The 21,817-nt window shown below is 36.8% G+C and overlaps 1 protein-coding gene across 3 annotated transcripts in view; it reads right to left on the minus strand.

Annotated features, from left to right (window-relative positions):
* Positions 1-21,817, minus strand: part of THSD7A (thrombospondin type 1 domain containing 7A) — a 676,621-nt gene that overhangs the window by 476,081 nt on the left and 178,723 nt on the right. Inside the window, exon 3 of one of the 3 annotated variants that reach the window (XM_070615794.1) lies at positions 3,705-3,800. The exons of the other annotated variants lie outside the window; for them this stretch is intronic. The gene's annotated coding sequence lies outside the window, so the exon portion shown is untranslated. The remainder of the gene's footprint in view (positions 1-3,704; positions 3,801-21,817) is intronic. 3 annotated transcript variants of the gene reach the window in all.

Here is a 21,817-nt window from a genome sequence, read left to right on the forward strand (position 1 = left end):
ATATCAATTTTACTGGTTGACTTAGTAATAAGCACTTTGTGTAAATAAAAACATAATTTTTTCATCTTTAAGTTGGATTCTTTAATAAGTGCCTTCTACAACTGAATACAATGCTCTGCCTTTCCTTTATCCAACTGATGCACTAGAGGGTGGATGCCATTGTTTCAGAGATTTCTTACCGTTATATTTTAATTGCCCAGGTGCTCCTTATAGAAACATGTATTTCTAGGAAATCAATGACCAAAAAAGAAAAATATAAAACAAAATTCATACATTGATACTTTTAGAGGGAGAATTTTTAAAGATTTACAAATCAAACAGCTGTTCAAATAAATAATGTATGCTGCAGCTGGCTCTTACAGGAGCCTGAGTGCCCAATAGGAGCAGATGTCCCAGTTCTACAAATATGCCAGCAGAGGAAGGTCCTAAATTGACATGGAAACAAATTGTGATGCAAGCCTACAAGTGAGCATTTGATTATAGAAATAGATTGAAGATATTTTCCTAAAAATTTCTGTAGACATCAGAGTGAAGTGCTTTTTAGCTAAAAGATATGAAAATATCCTACAGCCTCTAAAGAGTGAACTGATCTCCACACTGATTTTATGTTTGTTTGTTTTAGATAAGCTCTTTCTCTGCTATACTTGCAAGGGGATGGGTTTTTTTCAATTTAAAAATGCATTTAGAATCTAGAGTGACGGCAATTCAGACAATTGACATGGATCTGTCTGTAGTGACATTTATTAGTAGCGATTTAATGAGGACCTGTTTGAGCCTAGAACTGCTGGTAAAGTAAATACCAAGACAAAAAATCTCAAACTGAAAATTTAATGAAAATGTTAAAATATGGGGGCCGGCCCGGTGGCACAGCGGTTAAGTTTGCACGTTCCGCTTCGGCGGCCCAGGGTTCGCCAGTTCGGATCCCTGGTGCAGACACGGCACCGCATGGCAAAAGCTATGCTGTGGCAGGCGTCCCACGTAAAAAGTAGAGGAAGATGGGCATGGATGTTAGCTCAGGGCCAGTCTTCCTCAGCAAAAAGAAGAGGATTGGCAGTAGTTAGCTCAGGACTAATCTTCCTCAAAAATAAAATAAATAAAAATTAAAAACTAAAAATAATTAAATTAAATTAAAAAATATATATAAGTTCTGTCCTTAAGAATATCCACCTAATGGGGAAAAGAGATTTGGACAAAGAATATATTACTCCAAAGAGTGAAGGGTGGATAAGAAAAAATAGTAGCATGGATGAGTAATATGGTGAGCAGGGGAGGAGGTCAGAGAAGTTCCAGCTAAGGAGATGATGATCTTGATAGACACTCACAGAGTAAGCAACATAGTTGTAGGGGAAAGTATTCTAGGCAGAAGGAATAACATGTGCAAGGTCAGGCATGTGTGAAGTAGCATAGTAAATAGGTTTGGAATGACTGAAACACAAGGTACAAAATGGAAACAACAGTCTGAGGAGGAAGACAGGAGAGGTCATAAATGACCTTGTATGCTTGCTAACGAGTTTAGATTTTTATCCTATGAGCAGTGGAAATCTACTTAAAGTTTTTTGAGAGGTAGAACAACATGTACTGGATTTTTTTTACTTTAGGAAGGTAAACTTCCTCCATTTCACTGTACTGAGAATGAAATAGAGGGTGAATATACTTATTAATACACTTATTAATTAATAAATAATTAATACGCTTATTACACACTGGAGGATAGATGGGAAGACACCTGAAGTCATCCACACAAGATGAAGATTTGAGCTAACGCAGTGAGAACATAGGTCATTTCCTTGGTCAAAACCAATCTATGCCTCCTCATTGACTCTAAATAAGGGCCAAATTCTTGGTTTGAGTGTTAAGTTTCTCATAAATTTGAATCAACCTTCCCTTTTAACCTATTAAACTACTCCCACCTATATTCCCATACCAACTCCACTTCAGCACACTGGATCAATGGTCCAAAATAAGATCTTGTCTTCCCCATCTGTGTGTCTCGTAAACTCAGCCACTCATCTTTATCCAGCTAAATTATTTACAGCCCTTCACGGATGTGTTTCAGATCACTTTGGTTTTATCCCCTGTAATTCCTAGAACAATATCATCACATGGTAGAATCTCAATAAATGTTTTGTGAATTTGACTCTCTTGCCTCAGTACCTGAGGAAACTGAAACTCAAAATAGTTCACTTGTTTATCAAGATAAAATAGCTAGTTCATGGCAAAGTCATGAGTAGAATTCAATCCCAGACTTCTTTTTTGACCATATTATGAGGCTCTAAATTCTAACAGTCAAATTGCTTCCACCTACATGTTCCTCCAGCACTATAAGCTTAATACAGTCATACCCAAATTAACTGGCTTCTCAACTATTTCCTATCTCACATGCTCTTGTCAGTATCTGTGAAATAAATCACCAATGACACAGTCATCTACAATTAAAACCTCAAAGTCAGCTTGAAGTCATCTACTCCCATTCATGACTTCAATTACTCCCCACGTTCTGTCAATTCTATCTCTTCGTTTCTCTTTGTTCCATTTTACTCTATGCTGGACTTTTGAAATGAGATCTTAACTGCTCTCCCTAATGCCACTAAACCCCCTCTTCATCCAATTTATTCTATATACCAAGATAAACTAATCTTCATAAAGTACAATGTTGACCAGACAACTGCAATAGGAAAATAAAGTTTCAATGCCATTAAATACTGTTTTAAAGTGTTTAGCTAATACAATTAGCCAAGAAAATTAAATATTTGAAAGTATATTGAAAAAGAAGAAAATATATTTTCTTTGGGGATGACATTATTGAAACAGAATATACCATTCTCAACAGTAATAATTTTCAAAATTATGAAATACCTGAAGATTACAACATAAAAATGTCCTTATACTGAAAATAAACAATAAAAATGAACTACATAAGGTTATACAACAATGTTGGAAAAGAAAAATCGGGAGAATAAAAACGCTTGAGTAAGTGGAGATAAACTCCATTTTCTTGAAAGAATATTATAATAATATCGCAGGATAAAAATTAATATATAATGCAATTTTAATGTTTACCATTTTTTTATTGCTTTTGTTTTGGGAACCAGAAAATAACTTTAAAGTGAATAAATAACATATGTCCAAAAAAGCTGAGAAACGTTTGGAAAAAATCAATAGTGTAAAGGAAATCTGTTCTACCAGTTTAGTAGTTTACTATTGCTGTGCTACAAATTACCATGAAATTAGGTGCTTAAAACAATGCCCATTTATTACCTCACAGTTCTTTCAGTCAGAAGTTCAGCAGCGCTTAGGTGGGCTCTCTGCTAGGGTATCACAAATCAAAGAGTCAGCTGGCTGCATTCTCATCTGGAGCTTGGAGTCTCTTCCAAGCTTATTCCCGTTATCAGCAGAATCCAGCTCTTTGTAGTCATAGGACCGAAATTGCCCTTTGTTTGCTGTTAGCCAGGGAGCACTCTCAGTTCCTAGAGGCCACTCTTGGGTTCTTGGCCCATGGCCCCAACCATCTGAGCAAAGGAGAACATCTGTATTGTCCAAATGCTCTCATGTTTCAAATCTCTTTTTGCCACCAGTCAGAAAAAAACCTTTGCTTTCAATAGGCTCATGTGATAAGGTTATGCCCATCTTAATAAGCTCCCTTTCTTAAAGTCAGCTGTGCCACATAAGGTAACAATTATGGAATAATATGTCATCATACTCACAGGTTTCATCCACATTCAAAGAGAGGGGATTACACATGGGCAAAAGTCACTGGAGGATCATCTCTTAGAAGGCTGCCTACCACACCAGAAACTGTACTGCAAAAACAAAATATAATGATATTGACATAGGAAAAGAAGAAAGGTCAAGAAAGAGATCTAAGTATCTAGAGGAAATTAATGTATGAAAACAGGGCATTTCAACTGAGTGGGGAAAAGAGTGGCTTATTTAATAACTGTGGTTGGCATGACAGGCAAGCTCATTGGAAAAATATGGGCTAATCAAGAGTATGAAATGCTTCTTCGATATTCAAGTGGGCACATCAAGTGGTCAGCTGAATGTTAACGGAGTTCAGGGGAGAGGTTAAGACTAGGAATATAAATTTGAGAATGGTATGCACTTAGGTTGTATTTAAAAGCATCTAACTGAATGATGGCATGTAGGGAAGATAGTGGCTAGAGAAAAGAAACCTCTCTGGTATTTGAAAATAAGTTGCCGGAAGATCCAGCAAAAAGACATTATTCAACATTCTTTTATAAATCAAGAAATTCTACTACTAAGTATTAGTCAGCATATACCTATAAGAAAATGGTGAATTTGCTAAAGTAATGTGGCTTTATCATAGTACATAATGTTGGAAATTAACTGAACATTAATTTCCTCTCAAAGAACAAAAGCAAACAGACTACCAGGCTTTCAATAAATTCACATTGTCTAAAGCAAAAGTGCCAGATCCTTAGCATGGCATTAAATGCTGCCAATATCTGATCCCTCTCACCTTGCTGGTCAATTGTAATCAAAATGAAGAACATGGTTTATAATTAAGGTCTGAGTCTCATCTCTTCAACTATAAAATTTCCATAATAATAATTAGTTCATAATATTTTTGTGAGGATTAAATGACCTTCTATAGTTATAGATATAGAAGGGCTTGACATTTCCTTGCACAAGCCAACACCCAATAATTGATAGATATTACCTATAACCTATTAGATATATAGTCCTTATCAAATTGCAAGAACTCCAGCCAAATTAGTTTATTGTCTGATCATGCCTTGTTCTTGTCTAATTCTCGATCACTATCTGTGTGCTTCATTTCATCAGGAAGATGCTCCTCCCATTTTGTGATATTTCTCTCTGTGCATCTTTCAATCATCCTTCAAGGTCCTGTTCAAATATTTACATTCATTTTATACTATGTATAAGATTTTATTAAAAATCCTTGGTTTATTAGAATACCTGGGTCCCAAAACAGTTAAGTTAATATCTTTGGTTTATGAGTGTACTTTCCCCATGGCCCCAAAGGCAGGGACCATGTCTTCTATACCTTTTAATATGTTTGGAGAATGGCTGATTGCATTTTTATTTCATTATGTTTACTTAGGATTTGTCTTGGGACTCTATTTTGGACTACAAAAACCTTGAAAAAGAGAATTTTATGCCTGGGTCCAACATAGAACTTGACAAATTATCTGGCAAGTGGTAAATGCTAGCTAAATTAAAATGGAGACAAGAGTGACAATTTGCATGGCTGCGATTTAGGAATACAGTGTAACAAATGTGAAGAGAAAAGAGGAGTGCATTGCTTCTTCTATCTGAGCTGTATATGGATGTTTGTGACCCAGGGCTGGTTTTCCCAAAGTGTGTTATTAGAACCTCAATTGTGAAAACTACAAAGAAATAATGCCCACAGAAACAAGTTAGTCTTCTTAAAAGATCTTGCAAAATGCTACGAAATAGAAATATTCTTAAAAGTGTAGCAGATATCAAGTATCTTTCCATTGCCTCTTTTATCATTTACCCAAAGAAACATGTACCTGCCCACATTTGTTCTCAAACCATAAGATGCTTTTTCTTCAGCTGATTGTCAAGATTATCAATACACTTCCCCAAACGTGTGGTCACTGTGCATAATCAAGTTAGGATAAAGCAAGGACTTTGAGAGGAGGTAGTGCCCACCAAGTGATGCGGAGTCATTCCAGGACCCATTACCTAATCCCCAAATTTGCATTGATGGATGATGGTGCAGGAAAGAAAATTCATGTATGCTGCTACTTCTCACTGAGAAACACTTCACCCTGGTTCTTTTAACAAGGCTAGATATGGAATTGAATGGGAAGCACAGAGGTAAAATCTAGCATGCAGAGACAAGTCTGGTACCAGAGCCCAGGCTACTGAATGATGGAAAAGCAAGCACATAAATAGTAGCCACACCATTACTTTCTTTATATGTTTCACATCCCTGCTTTACCTCTTAAAATTTTTTTATAACTTTAAAAACCCTTATGTTACCTTGCTCAGTGCAGAAATATTAAAATATCTCCCCTTCTGGGACTAAACACAGAGAAAGAGACTGCCATCTCTGCAGTCCCACTCATTTTGAAGACCGCGTTGGGTTTAGAGTATATTATTCTAATCATATAATTTTCCTCATTACAATATTCTTTTTTTCATGTGGTCCAAAGCATTTTCTGAAAAAGTGCTATTTGTCTAACCATATTTTAGGTATTATTTACATTTTCCTCTGAAAAGAACCGCATAATATGTATTTCATTCCAAATACATTTTGAAATAAACACAGTTATGCTGACATAATATTAACAATGGATTGTAAAATTTGGTGCTGGTGGACAGCGACATTTTGAAAAGCAGCTTTAACACTATGGTTTCACATCTGAAGAACAATCTTTTTTAACAGAAAACACAAAGGCTGTTAAAATAAGACTGAGTCATTATTACAGAGATCTATCTAAAAGACAAATAATCAATTGACAGGTTATCATCTATAAATTGTGCCATGAAATAGTTCTGCTTATTAAGAAATTACTAGCTGATGTTATTTCCAATTGTGTTCAACCAGGGATTGGTTCTGTCATTCCCAAATGGTCAAATCATCTTAGAGAGAGCAACTATGAGTATATGGGATTCCTTTGCAAATATGATTCTACTTAAGGAGAATTTTTCCATCTTATGAATACATTTATGCTGCAAGGTATTTCCACCTAATCCTTTCCTTCTTCTAATCCATGCCCTCGGAATTAAAATGAGAAGCTTTTGCACTTTAATGAATGTGCAAATGTAGTATCAATATTTACTCAACAATATTGTTTAAATTTCCCAGTTCAAAAGGCAAACAGCCAAACTCATTTCCATTGATGATTACTCAGAATGGACTCAATTAGCTCCCACCAGTGCTTTTACATCCTTGATACACACAATAGGTTGAGTGATTCCATGTCTTGGCACATACATATTTTTTCCTAATGCTCAGACAAGGAGTAAAGTGTTAAATTTGCTATTTAAAAGAAATCACCCATCCTGAAACCAGAGAATTTTTATGATAAGAACAAAAAATGCAACTTCCTAACACAACATGCCCTTGATGCATGTGGCAAAATAATTTTTTGAATGTCACAGGTAAGAGGAAACTATGCTTGCTTAAAATAATAGTTAAATGAGTGTTTGCATACATTTTTTGACTGGAATTATTAAATAAAATTTTTTTAAATAAAAGGTTAACACAATTTGTCTTCTGGGAAAAGGTACAAAATTTAGTAAATTTTTGTTTTTGTATATTTTCAAATTGTTTGCTTACAAAAATAGCCCAAACTCTCTTCTGTTCTTCAGGGTATTACTCTACTTATGTAAAGAGAATCATATTAAATGTTTTAGACTACCCACTGGGACCTAATCTCTTTTAACTTAAAAAAAATGATGAAAATTTAGGTGGTTTTTTTTTTTAATGCAAAACACTGAAGTGCTACTTACAATAAGTAAATAAGTAAAGGTCTTGTGTTTCTTAACTGTTTTCCTGAGGGAATGAGCTTTTCTTATAATAAAGAGTGATGAGAAATATATCTCAGGCCAAAGTTAAACAAGTTTTCTCCAAGGTTTACTGAGCCTAATACTTGCTTGATTTAACGTTCAGAGTCTCAATACACATCTATGGATGAAGGAGAAAAATCTGTATTCTATAACCAATAAGTCTGAAGTAAAAGCAGAAATTTATTCATTAAATTGGCATTTCGGGGTTTGGGAATAACTAGCGTCCAGGAGTATTTTCACCAGAATCACTCCGAGAAAGGAGATGTTACTGGTCAGCTTCTTGGGTTTGGCTCCAGTCAGACTCACTGAAGTCGAATATCTCCAGTTGGGGCTTCCAGGTCTGTCTTTCTAAAAGCTCCCAAGGATACTGTTATTTGGAAACATCTTAGAAAGTCCTTTAAGGTATAAACATTAACCCCAGAAAACTCCCTTTCCCACCATCATTTACTGTCTGAGTCACAGAAGCAAAAGATCTCATAAATAAAAGGAACGTTTGGCAGTCTCATAAAAAAAGCACAGTAACGAATTACTTTTCCTGGAATTTTATGCTATTTTCTAAAGTGTTTCTCTATGTATTTGAAAGAAAAATCAGTATAGTTGACACCCTCTCTTTAGTAACTAACACACATGAAAGGAAACATCTTTATAAATATTAATATGTTAAAATTTAGTTCATAGCGTCAATACATATTATAAATCACAATAAAACTCACTTACCTGTTGCCTCCTGGCAAAGTGTTAAGTAGTTTATGTCACCTTTGGAAAAATGAATTCCTCATGCTTAGAACTCATACTCCTGATGGTTATAACTGCTGTTAATGTTGTCATCACCCAGGATGGGTCTTTAACCTGCCCTACTGTGAGAATGGCTTGGATTTCCTAAAATCCAGTTGTTAAGGGTAGTTGGTAAATGGAAGGAAGCAATTATACAACAGAGTCCATATTTATCCTCAACTAATTTATCACTTGAATAAAAAAAATTTCATGGCAATGTGCATCACAGAAGCCTATAAAAATTAGGCAAAACACTTTAATAAGTTGTCCAGATGTTTACAACATACATTCATAAGTGATCTGTTGTATTCAATAAATATGACTTCACCTCCCTGAATTGAATAACTGTATTTAATGCCAATCATGGCTCTTTGGTTAATAGATTTCTAAAGTTTGAATTGTATTTTATATTAAAAGCCAGCTGCTGCCCATATATCCATCACAAGTGAGTTGTATAACTCAAAAATAAATCATACTGTCTAAACTCTGTTCTTTCTCCTTACTCTGATATATGTTCATCCTATAAAGTTAATGGCAAACACATAGCTTAGAATTTAGGGTTATATATTATTTAGAGTCATCAGCAGGTGGCACTGGGAGAGAAACTATGAGTCTGTCACCAGGGGTTACACTCAGCAGAGAATAAACTCTCCACAGGGTGCCATGGATATGGCAAGCATTTGCAGAAACTCCCAAGAGAAATTGAGGGGTACCATTCTTTAAAAGTCAGAGTTTTTCCAGTCTAGCTAATTGCAACTAAAATGTATATGTTTGTATCCCCAGAGCCACATTTTCTTCATGGGTTTCCTGAGTTACAGCATCTTCAAAGCAGAACAAATTCTATATAATTCTCTCATATCCTCATAGGACCTCCTAATGCCTAAACCATGAGTTTGGTTATAGTCATTTCAGGATAAGCATTTCTTACTAACAGATCTAAATAGAGTTAGAAGATTTGCTTTACAAGTGCCATGTCCTTCCCCCGATGCCAGGTCTTCTGAGGTATATGCTAAAGTCTGTGGCCAGTTTTCTCTACAAAAAAATTCCTCAATAAATACTCATTAATTTAAAATAGGCGACAAAGCAGGCTGTAACTTCTTTGAATGTATGCTCTAGACAATTTGTTCCAGTAGCAAAAAGGCCATAAAGAAAAAAACTATACCAAAGAACACTGGTTTTCACATTAATATTGTTCTCTTCTTTTCCATAATACTCTTTTTCTAACCATCGAATAAAACTTATTTTAGACAACAGGAGGTGAAAAACTGTATCCCTGCTTTCTTTTTTTTCTTGGTCCTAAGAGTTAGAATGGCCCTTATAATTCACATAGTTCAACTTCTTAATTTCAAAGATCAGGAAAATGAAGCATACGTTAGAATTAATGTTTTATTTAATTGATTTGGTCATCTCTCCAAAATAATTCTTGCAATGAGAAAATGCCTTAGCATATGAAACACGCCCATATTTACCTTTTCTAAATTTTATTATTATAGCATACACTGATTTAAGTGTATATGACTATAGCCTACACTGATTTAAGTGTAGGCTATAGTCTACAAGAGTTCAGTCTAAAATAGCCAGAGAAAACAGTTATTTTAACCAACAGGCTCATTTGTGAATATGAAGTATTTAAAATTGCTAGTAGAATTAATCAGTTGGTTTCAATTTGCATTTAACTAACATAACCAACATGACTGTTGTTAAACAATTTGGAATTTAAATCAAGGTCAAATAGAGTTAAGAGTGATATTACATTTGAATAATGTCATATTTTTGACGCATTTTGTCCTCCATTTGCGACTTTCATAATTATTCTATTGTACCAGATTCAGATGAATTTTTGATGAACATTGTTGTCATGAGACTTGAACAACCATAAAGATTTTTGAGTTTCACTTATCTCTCTTCAATAACTCAATGAGTACAGATTATAAATTTGTGGATAAGCCTTATTTGACCCAAATCTTACATGCACTTAGTGAATCAAACTATGAAAACCTGATTACCTGCTACACCCACAACCACTGGTGAGTGATTATACACAGTGATTGGTCATGACCTGCTCCCCTGATTTGTAAGTGCTGGACTAGAGGATCAGCATCAGACCAATGAAATGGTCTGGTAAAAAAAAGTGGGGGGGGACGGGAGAATTAAATTTTGATAAATAAAAATGTTTGATCCAGTAGGATGATTTTTCAACCAACTAAATCTTCTCTCTGGGATAAGATGAATTTGAGACATACAGGAAGAATTAGCAATCACTAGCAAGGTTTATTATCCAGCAACAATGGTTGAAACAAATCCCAAATACATAGACATATTGTGAAATGTTCAATTATCACTTCACCTGTCTAGAATGGCAGGTGCATTTGGCTCTTTGCCTTTATGGTAAAATTGTTTAAAAGAAATAGGCTGTAACTCTGAGTCAAAAGAGAAAAGGATGGAGATGTGTTTTGGTTTCAACTTTTTAAATTCAATAGGGGTTGCCAATATTTTAAAATCAGGAAGACTGTGTGACTTAGTTTGACAGGACTGTCATAACAAGTATCACAAAATGAGTGGCTTAACAAACAGTATTGTCACCAAAATGGCTAGAAATCCAAAATCAAGGCAGTGGCAGAGTTGGTTTGTTCCGAGGGCTGTGAATGAAGGATTTGTTCCAGGCCTGTCTCCTTGGCTTATCGATGGCCTCTTTGCCCTATGTGTTTTTATACCGTTTTCTCTGTGTGTGCATCTTTGTGCTCAAATTTCCCTTTTTATAATATAGGACACCAGTCATATTGGATTAGGGCCCACCCTAATAACTTCATTTTAACTTGATTTCCCATGTAACGACCCAACTTCCAATAAGGTGACATTCTGAGGTACTGGGGTTGAAGACTTCACCAAATGAATTTTGAGGGGGACACAATTGAACCCATAATGCTTTGTAACAATAAATTCTGGATTTTCAGCTTTAAGTGAAAAAGCTCAAATGACTTGGCAATTGTGGGCTGTCATTCTTACAAAATCTCCCTCAGCATGAGCTAAATTGTGGATGCTCTCTCCTGTTTGCCATGCTCTTCATTGTTCTGTTGTCTTACTCTCTTAACTTTTTAATCTCTGGTTTAACACTTGCCATCCGTGGGCTGGACCGGTGGCATAGTGATTAAGTTCGCACGTTCTGCTTCTCAGTGGCCTGGGGTTCGCCAGTTCGGATCCCGGGTGCAGATATGGCACCGCTTGGCAAGCCATGCTGTGGCAGGAATCCCACATATAAAGTAGAGGAAGATGGGCACGGATGTTAGCTCAGGGCTAGTCTTCCTCAGCAAAACAGGAGGATTGGCAGCAGATGTTAGCTCAGGGCTAACCTTCCTCAAAATACAAATAAACAAAAAACCAAAAAAAACACCTTAACCAACTAACACTTGCCATCCATAAATTTATAAATATCAACAATTATTTTAGGCCCTTCTGTTCTTTGAATAATATAAGAACATATAACTTCCTGTTCCACTAGTGTCAACTGTACAGTACGGCAGCAGTTAAATCCAGTCTTTCACTGCTGCCTTGAGTCCAGCCATCTTCCTTTTATGTACAAGTGATTATTGGACCAATCATGTGATATGCTTGGACTGACTTATTAAGTGGCCAAATGCCATTTTGAGCAGCTACTCAAAACGATAAAATGGATCCAAAGAAACTGGTTGAATTCATAGTCAGGAATTATGGACCTAACCTCTATGTTTCCTTTTTGACCAAATGGCCGATATGCAACAACCAAATGGTGATAAAAGAAAAGAATAAATTGCAGGAGAATCTATGTTTGTTTGTCAAGCCCACAAATCCAGACCTAATTTTCCTTGGTGGAAACAATATTCAAATCATAATGTGTCCTTTCAGTTTAAAGTATTGACTATCCTCTTGTTTTAATGACAGTGTTTCAGGTTGTAATCTTTGATTTTGACTGCCTCTAAAAATGAAAAGCCACGTTGGGCCCAGAGGCCGCCTAATGGTTAAGTTTGCAAGCTTCGGTTTGGCAGCCTGGGTTTGGTTCCCAGGCACAGAACTACACAACTTATCTGTCAGTGGCCATGCTGTGGCGGTGGCTCACATACAAAAAAAGAGGAAGATTGGCAGCAGATGTTAGTTCAGGGTGAATCTTCCTCAGCAGAAAAAAAACAACAAAAAACAAAAAGCCAATTCCACACACATGGTTTGGAGGAGAAGAAATGGGTTTCTCTCAGACCAGACTCCAATTCCTTAGTATCTGGGAAGTATGTCTACCTTTTGATTGATTACTTTAGAGGCCACCAGAGTTATAATTAAACGCACACACACATTCAGTAAGAAGAAAGTAAGCAAAATCTCTGTGGAGTGGAAGTTACAAGACTGATCCGAGAATAGAGAGAGGAAGGCAGACTAGAAAGAAGCAGGCAGGACAAGTGGGAAGCAGACAGGAGGTAACCAAATTGTGGCAGAACTCAAATTCCCAGTGGGTCACCAGAGCTGTTTACAGATTGCAAGAGCCACTGATTTACCCTCAACAAGGATAAACCAAGTTCCAGCTCTTCCTGACTCCCTTCCTCCCCAAAGTATCCTTACAATAAAGCCACATTAACTGGAAAAACAAATTAAACATGTCCAAGTTCCTTACAACTAGAAACAAATGACTTATAAATACCTCTTCTGAATGACATTTATATCATAAATAAGGTGATCTTGTGATAAATGTAAATATAGCCATTTTTCCTAGCATCTACCAATTAGAATAACACTACCTTCTCTCTTCATGACAAGAAATGAATATAAGTCATCTGATTTCCATCTAATGATCAGTTGCTCATATGCAATTGCAGTAAAAATGCAATTAAACAATTTACTTAGTTCTTTACCAATCACTTCTACCAAGAAACTATAACACCGAGAGCAATAAAAATTAAGCCCTAGTTATTAAAATTCCTGCGTCCCAATAAAAAATTCTGAACACAGCCAAAAATACGTATATGCATACACACACACACACAGCATAATTGGGAGTTACATCGCATATGATTTGGGAATTAATTTTAAAAAAATTGTAGTCAGGCTCATTGCACCATGAATTTGATCCTCTCATTTATAATATGTTAAGGAGCATGGGTTTGCAAACTATGGCCTGTGGGCTAAATCCAGCTGCTGCTTGTTTTTATATAACTGGTGGGATTTTAAATGTTTTTTAACATTTTTATACATTTTAAATGATGATATAAGGACCTACACAATATTCTCAGTTTTGACTGCTGGCATACAAAGCCTAAAATGTTTATTATCTGAATAAAGAGTTTGTCCTGGTACTGAGTATTCTGCACCCATTAATAAACTGAAATGTTATAAACTAGTCATTGTCATATTCTGAGCTAGGCTCTAAATATTTCAAAAAGCAATGATTCATTACCAAGTTATCAGGCCTCCCCTCCTTGGGGATTTTTTTAAGCTGTACTCATCTGGCTACATCTTACTCCCTGGCCATCATTCAGAAAGAAGAAATAAGTAAAAACCAACATGATTTTGTAAAATATTATCCACATATTATTTCATTCAACAAAATTTATTAGGTCTCTCCTTTGAAAAAATAAACTAATGAATGTGCTCTAGGTCAATGTCCAAGACATTGACTTGGTCAGCTGTGTGGAGAGCTGTGAACTCATCCAGTAGAAGAATATTGAAAAAGCTGCAAGGTGGGGTTCCAAGATAAACTAAGGTTCTGAGATGCTTCTGAAGCATGAGGTGAAGATACATGAAAGAAGCTGAAAATGTGATCTAGCAACTCAAGAGGAGTATGGGCTGAAGAATATTTCAGAGCCATAAGCATGTATTTGGAAGTTGAAACATATTTTGAATTAACCAAAGAGAGATGTACAGATAGAGAGCAGAAGAGGAATACATGGGGAATACCAACAGTTATGAGATGGCTAAAGAACCACCAAAGTAGGAACAATATTGAGAAAGGTGAAAGAGTCCTGATCTAATTAGAAGAAGGAAGTCATGGTTACCAGTACAGAACAGTTTTAGAGATGCCAATTAATGACAGGTTTTTAAAAAGTGAGTATTCATTAAGAGAAAATTTGTGATCTTAGTGGAAGAAGATAAAAAAGCGTGTTTGAGGAAGAAAATAGATTGTACTATGTCAAAGCAAAAATTGTAGTGGACAAACTTAAACAGGCAAGAAAAACTTTACTCAAGGCTATTATAACAGAGGAGAAAGGCCAGGCTCAGTCTGATATTAACTCCACAGAAACAAAGAGCTAGAGAGTTTTAAGAGCTGGGGTCGGGGGGATGACAGGTCAGCTGTGTTTGCTAACTGGCTTACCCAAAGAAAAAGTAAACTCTCTCCTACTCTCACGGCAGGAGATAGTTTTACAACTTGGAGCAAGGTGTCTGCTAAAGTTGAAACCAGCAAACAGCCATTGATGATTAAGTATCTAGGTACTAAAGTTTTTTCCTATTTGCAATTACTGATTATAGCTTTTAGCTGTTTAACCCACCCTTTGTTAACTTAGGCAATACGCTATCTGACTCCCACTAGGTTCTTAGAGATAACATCTCCCTGGAGCCTGGGTCACCACAGTAATGGCTGCGTGAGCTGTTTTTCAGGAATTAGAACTTCTTGTCCATTTCAGGCCAGTTGAGAACACCAAATCATCAACCAGGCCCATGCAGATGTCCCATAGGTTACCGTTGGAGGTCAAGAGGCTAAAATCTCCACCCTCAGATGAGACTAGCACCACCATTTTGTGAATGTGCATCCTATGAAGAGGCATGGAGCCTGACTACGTTTGCGCAGATCATCATTACCTCACCTCTCTTCACCTCCAATCATCTATCTCCACATTTCAGACCACCTTGCCCCTATCCCATAAATACCCGAGTCCCTATTTTCAAGGAAGTGGATTTGAGATTCATGCTCTCACTTCCTCACATGGCTGCCTTGTGAGTAAACTCTCTGTTGCAATCTTGTCACTCGGTGTGTGGCTTTCTGGGCAGCGGGCAAAAACAAACCTGTTGTGGTAACAATTGGCGAGCCAGCCAGGAGCTAAGTCCAGATGGACGTTTTTGCCTGAGATTCGTCAGACCCTTGCCAGTGTGGAGAGCCTGTAGACGAGTCCAGCAGCTGCTGGGGAGCTTTTTTCCAGTCTTGGCACTGCCAGCTCCTTGGTGCATCTTTTCACTTTGCAGCAGAGAGAGTGTTTCTTGGTTTGGAAGACGCCTTTTTGGTGACTAACTTCGGTACAAGTGACCAGATTCTTCTCTCTTCTTCCTTTTACACCCTCCGCGACTTCAGAAAAAGGTAGCCTTAGTCGGGCCTTCAGTGTGAGGGTCTTGGTTTTGGGAATGCTTGATAACAAAGAAGAATGAGGCATCTACTCACAGAAGTGCTCTTGGCTTGGCTTGGTTGGGTTTTGGTTCTAGCTGCAGCATAAGTATACTTTGACCAGCCGTGTCTAAATTCTGAAACAATGAGTAATGTTAATTTGATTCCCACCTGCAGCCCCCTAGGCTGCATTCTTCAAAATTGGGCGACTTTCAGTTATGTGTCCATCAAAAAGAAAAAGATGGTATTCTTCTGTAACACCACATGGCCACAATCAGAGAGCTCTTACAATGACTAGTCTTAAGAACTTAATCAAATTTGGATCTCAGCTTCCTCACATGGTCTTATAGACGCTAATGAAAGCTCCACAACCCACCCCACACCACCACCCCACCCCCTGGGAGCTTTCCTCTGCCTGGTTTGAGAGGGTCCTCATTCCACCCCTGGGAGCTCTCCTCTGGCTTTCGGGCACCTGGAGTGATTCCAGGTTGGCCCCTTGGTCAGTCATTTGACTGACAATCTGGAACTCTGTTTTGTCTCCTGTCAAGAGCTTGGTGAGTATTTTAGGGGCCTACTCAGTCAGTTATGGGGACAGGAGACCTGTAATGTATTCTGTAAACTGTCTTGCCCAGGAACTGTTGTTTGTGTGAACTTTATCTTGATAACCCTTGGGAAGAGGCCAGGAGGGAGAGGCCTGATCACCTCTTTTCCTTCTTTGTCTCATTCATCACCTCCTCTGTTGTCACCAAGTTGGGGTTGAGTTCAGGCTGGACCTGAGCAGAACATAAACCTTCTGTAAAATCAAAACTTGAAAAACTTACTGCCAGGGACTTAACTCTCGACCCCAGTGTTGGAAGCCCCAGTCCGGGCCCTGGCCCCAGCCCTGGCCCCAGCCTGCTCCAGACCTTTGCCTCTTGCCTCCCTCGCTGCCTTGTGCTGGCTCAGGGACGACCTACCTGGGTGGAATGGGACTTGACTAAATTTTACAACTATATTGACACCTGCAACTGGGCTCTGCACCCTTCTCCAGCCCACTATCAGTCAGACACCAGTTTACCGCCATGGGGGAAGCCCCAAGCATCCCTGGAAACTCACCCTTCGAGTGCCTTTTAATTAATTGGAAACACTTCCAATTTTCACTGGGTTACGCCCTAGAAACTTCATCTTGGAAAAAACTTGAGGGGTTTCTCTGTGCCTTTATAATGTAGTTGGACAGGTAGATCCACCTATAATATCATTTGAGTTACAACCCAACTTCTGAGAAATCAAGAGCAACTGTCCTTGGAAAATCCTTGTAAGACTGGAATTGCAGTTCTAGAGACAGTTCAGGTTCCACCCATATCCATTATCTCGAAGAGCTTGCAAATCCTCTGGGGACTATTTAGCCCATCACTAATTCCTAAGGCTGAAGAAAAGAATAAAAGGAAAAAGGCCAAAAAATGGCCATAAGAGCACCCTCACCAAAAACCTAGCATCTTGAGTGTCTTCTCCAAAAATATTAGTAAAAAGGCTCAAAACAAAATTTGGATTCACAACAAGGGAGCTTTGTATTACTGTACCTGATTCATGGCAGTAATTTGTAAAACAATAGCTGTGGAGACTCTGTGCATGTGTATCTATATGTACATTAGATGTGCATAGTATTTTTACCTCTGGATGGTATGGCCAAAAGTTAAGAGCTCTGTTTAATTGGCTAAAAGTAAGTGCTTACATAAATTGTAAATATAATAGAAACTAACCCAAATGTCCTTCAAGTTAACATGATATAAATTAATCTTTTGTAACTGAAAACCTATTTAAGTTTGTTGGTTTGATTAAAATGGACATATCCTCCAGAGTTAGTAGTGGATATGATGCAGACATGCAGCCTTTATTCTACATATTGGTCAAATACACTGATGTTATCTCTATTAGAAAACTGGTGAGCAAAAATGATAACTTAAAATGATGGCTTATTTTGTCTAATGTCTCATGAAGTTTTATAGGCAATCTACATAATTATGGGGAATGAGTAAACTAAATAGATGTGAAAAAGATAAAAATGTTGGATGAACTTTCAAAAATAATTATGTCTTATGACTTGTATATTTAAAATAACTTCCAAAATCTTTCTGGTAACTTGAAACTTTGAAGTGTTGCTAGGTAAAATTGAATGATAAAAACTCAGTGCATATCTGGGTCATTTTTCAAATAAGATAATACTGAAACGTTAAGGTTAGACATGTCTAGATTTCTCTACTTTTGGCTTCTTATTACAAAGAAACTAAAAGGCGTTTGGGTCTATTAGTAAACATGTCTTGTATTTTATTAAGATTGTACCATGAAGTAGCATGTTTCTGGAAATTATAAAAAGTATTTAGAAATTTTCCAAGCCACAGTATGCTAATGTAAAAGTTTCTAATTGCTTAGTTTTAGTTTTTACTAGGGTCTATAAGGGTTAAAAATTCTAATTAATATGTGCAATTAAAGCCACTAAAAATAAATAAGGCAAACATCTTTGTACCTAAGGAAAGTAAAATGTATGTTTCAGTAAAGAAGGTATAAAGAATGGAAATATTTTTGTTTGTTGGGTTAAGAAAGCTAAATTTGTCCTAAAGTACTAGAAAAAAAGAAAGCATGGGACAAATTCTGAATGTAAAAAGAAAGTTACAGAAGGTTTGTGAAAGAGAAATCCTGAAAAGAGTTTTATTCCTGGTCAAGTAGGCTAAGACTACAGAAAATCCAATTAAGTAAATAAGTTTTAATGCAAAAAAATGAGCTGGTGCAAAAATTTAAATTTGGTTTTCCTTCTCAAAGGGATAACTTTCTTGAACTTTTGGTCTGCTCTTGATAAAGAGGTTATCAAAGGTGTTTGAGTAAGTCTAACTAAAAGACAGAAAATCTATGCTTTCTTAAAATAATTTCCTATGTTCAGAAAGAAAGAGGTCTCTCTATTAAGTTTTTTTGACTGTTTTAACTGCTCTTGACTGTTCCTGTTGTCACTTTGAATAGATAACTGAGGATTGCTTCTTATCTGAACAAGTGTTTTAAAAATTTTTTGACAAGCGCCCCCCACCAAAATATTCAAATCCTGAATAAACACTTTCTTTTGACCTGGAAAAAGGAAGAGAATTTCTCTGAGAATTTTCAGAGGGCCCCTGAGACTTCTCAAAGAGATGTGCTCTCCCTCAAAGGAGGAAGACACTAAGCTAATTAGGCTTATTTGGTATGTTAAATTACATGGGAAGCATTGTCAAATAAGTGATGATAAACCTTCTTAGGTGGTATTATCTGGGTAAATGTTATTTATATAAATATTTTAAAAATTATATAACATTCCTAAAGTTCTGTTTGTCAGTCCCAGTTGCCAGCCATAATTCTGGTTATTATTTTAAAGTACTGTATGTCACAAAATTAATCAAGTTTCTCTGTCAGTTGCCATTTTGGGATCTTGTTGTTTATAGACAATTTTTTTTCACTCTGATGCTTTTGCAAAATATGTTTCATCTTCAAAGAAATTCATGGAAAGGACTCTAACACTCTAGAATAGAGGTTTCTGATAAACTTTCAAATCGTAAAACTGAACTGGGTAAGAAATTACGTAACTCTAACAAAGAAACTGATGACCTCATAAAACTGCTAGCAGAAGATTAAGATCAAGAACTGATTACACAGGACTGAATGAACTGATGAGGATGATCTTGACCTACATGACTTTTCATTTGAGATATTGCTGATTTTTTTGGTGTTCTGTTTCCAGATTTAAAGAAGTCTTTTTTCTCTTTTTTCTCTCATGCTAACTATGACTTCTATCAATTTGATAAGTTATACCCTTGTAAGAAGATTTGAAATATTTATTTTTCTCCCTACCTGATCCTTCCAGGATTTGAAAACTCTTAATGAGTGAGTATTGTTTTCATGGCAATATAGTTATTTGCATAAGTTCAATAAGAATCTATTCTCCTCATAACAGGACACAATTGGAACCATTGGTTATATTACCAAGGCTTTCACTGAAACATCATATTTGACAGAAACATACAGACTCAGATATGACCAGACAGCTTTTGAGAAACAAGGATTGGACTTTATGGAATAAAGCCACTTAGAAATATTGGCCTGGTGTCTTGTTTCCTAACAACCTTATGGGTAAATGAGAAAAGTCACTTATCTGGCAGGTGCCTAGAATATTGAAAGATTTTGGGGGAAACCAAGAGAGGAATCCACCCAAATCTGTAGGCATTGCAGGCAAAATCTGATGACAAGTCTTTGGCTTGGCTTTCCTGGCCTGGAGAATCATTTAAGTTCAGTCTAAGATTCCTCATAAAAAGTTCCAGCAAAGCAGGTTTGAAAGAACCTGTATAATCAATTTCTATTCTTGCTGTAGTTATGTAAATGATTGGGCCAAGTTTATTGAAACTAAACTTATTCTGCAAACCAGTTAGTCTTAATTTGGATATCTTTTATTTAAAAATGAGGGTGATTTGAGAGAAAAAAATGTTTCAATAGAAACCATAGTACACATTCATGGATATTAGGTTCTAGTTCTGATAATTGTCTTCGAGGTTTTGTTTTATATCTGTTAACTGGACTGGATCCTGAATTCTTCTAGTCTCTTGAAATATCTAGCTACAAAAGTCCAAACTAACGTTTTCAATATTTTCCCATCATTTTCATTTGGAATCATTGAGACTTGAACCTGCCCTTTTTCAAGAAGCCTTGCAAACTGAAGCTGGACAACTTGATGTAAACTTAAGAGGGATTCATGTCTGTTGCTGTGTAAGACACTAAGTAAGATACCTGAACACCTGATGACACCATCAGAGAAATCTCAAACTGCAAAAGATGCTTCGACTCTGACACCTAGAAATCTTTTGACTGGCTGCCGCCTGGGCTCAGAAATCTTTACAGTTTGCTGGTTTATAATTTTTCCCCACCATTAACCTTGTTTTTCTTTTTGTCTCTCTAGAAATACTTCTTATTAAATACCTGGTTACTTGCTTATGCAATATAGGCTGAACTTTGGGAGGCCACCTGAATCATCATCTTACTAAGAGACTGGTTTAATGAGATGGAACAACCTATGGCCCTCATCAACAGGATAATCCTTCAAGATTGAAGATGAACAAGAAAAGGAGGGATAGATACTGGTCTACACAAGGTTGGCATGAGGGAAGCCATAGTGTGGAAAAGAAACCATATTGTAACTCTGAATGACCTCTGATTAACTAACCCAGACATGTTCTGTAGATTTTATGGACCTTCCTAGCTTCTATAAGTTGATAACTTTGTTCTTTTGAGTTCCTTAGGAATGTGATGACTCCCAGGCAGAGGGTCTGTGCTGATGGCCATCATCAACAACTGAAAGATCAGTGTATAGGCTATTGCTCCAGTCTCTAAGGCATATCCAGCAAAACAAAAAACTATCAGGAACGGAGACCAAATATCTGCCCTCACCTGGAGATCAGATGGAGGCCCCACTGTAATTAAGTGTATTTTTCAGGGACTGTTAAAATTTGGGTTGTCTATACTTCTTTTCCTTCTGGTCAGATACTTGATTGTAAAATGTGTCTTTGGATGTTGTTCCAAAACTGTTACTGTTGAGCAAGATACAAAAATTCTAATAATGCAAAATGTCAACCTGAAGCCAGGAACAGGGAGAATATTTCCAAATGAGTGATAAACAGTTTCATTCCTCTAACCCAGATCTATGCCCCAATTCAGCAGGAAGTAGCTAGATCAGGCATCACCCCAAATCCCTCAAGAATGAGGAATGACCAAAGAATAGGGGGGATTGAAACTGGAAAATAGTCATTGATGATTATCTATGTACTAAAGTTTTTTCCTTTTTGCAATTACTGATTATAGCTTTTAGCTGTTTGATTCACCCTTTGTTAACTGTTAGGCAATATGCTATCTGACTCCCACTAGGTTCCTATAGATAACATCTCCCTGGAGCCTGGGTCACCACAGTAATGGCTGTGTGAGCTGTTTTTCAAGAATTAAAACTCTTTGTCCACTTCAGGCCATTTGAGACCACCAACTCACCAACCGGGCCTGTGCAGATGTCCAATAGCTGACCTTTTGACATCAAGAGGCTAAAAATTCCACCTTCAGATGATACTAACACCACCATTTTATGAATGTGCATCCTATGAAGAGGCATGGAGTCTGACTATGTTTGCACAGATCATCAATTACCTC

The sequence above is a fragment of the Equus przewalskii genome, chromosome 4 (genome assembly GCF_037783145.1).
Source record: "Equus przewalskii isolate Varuska chromosome 4, EquPr2, whole genome shotgun sequence".
Lineage (NCBI taxonomy): Eukaryota > Metazoa > Chordata > Mammalia > Perissodactyla > Equidae > Equus > Equus przewalskii.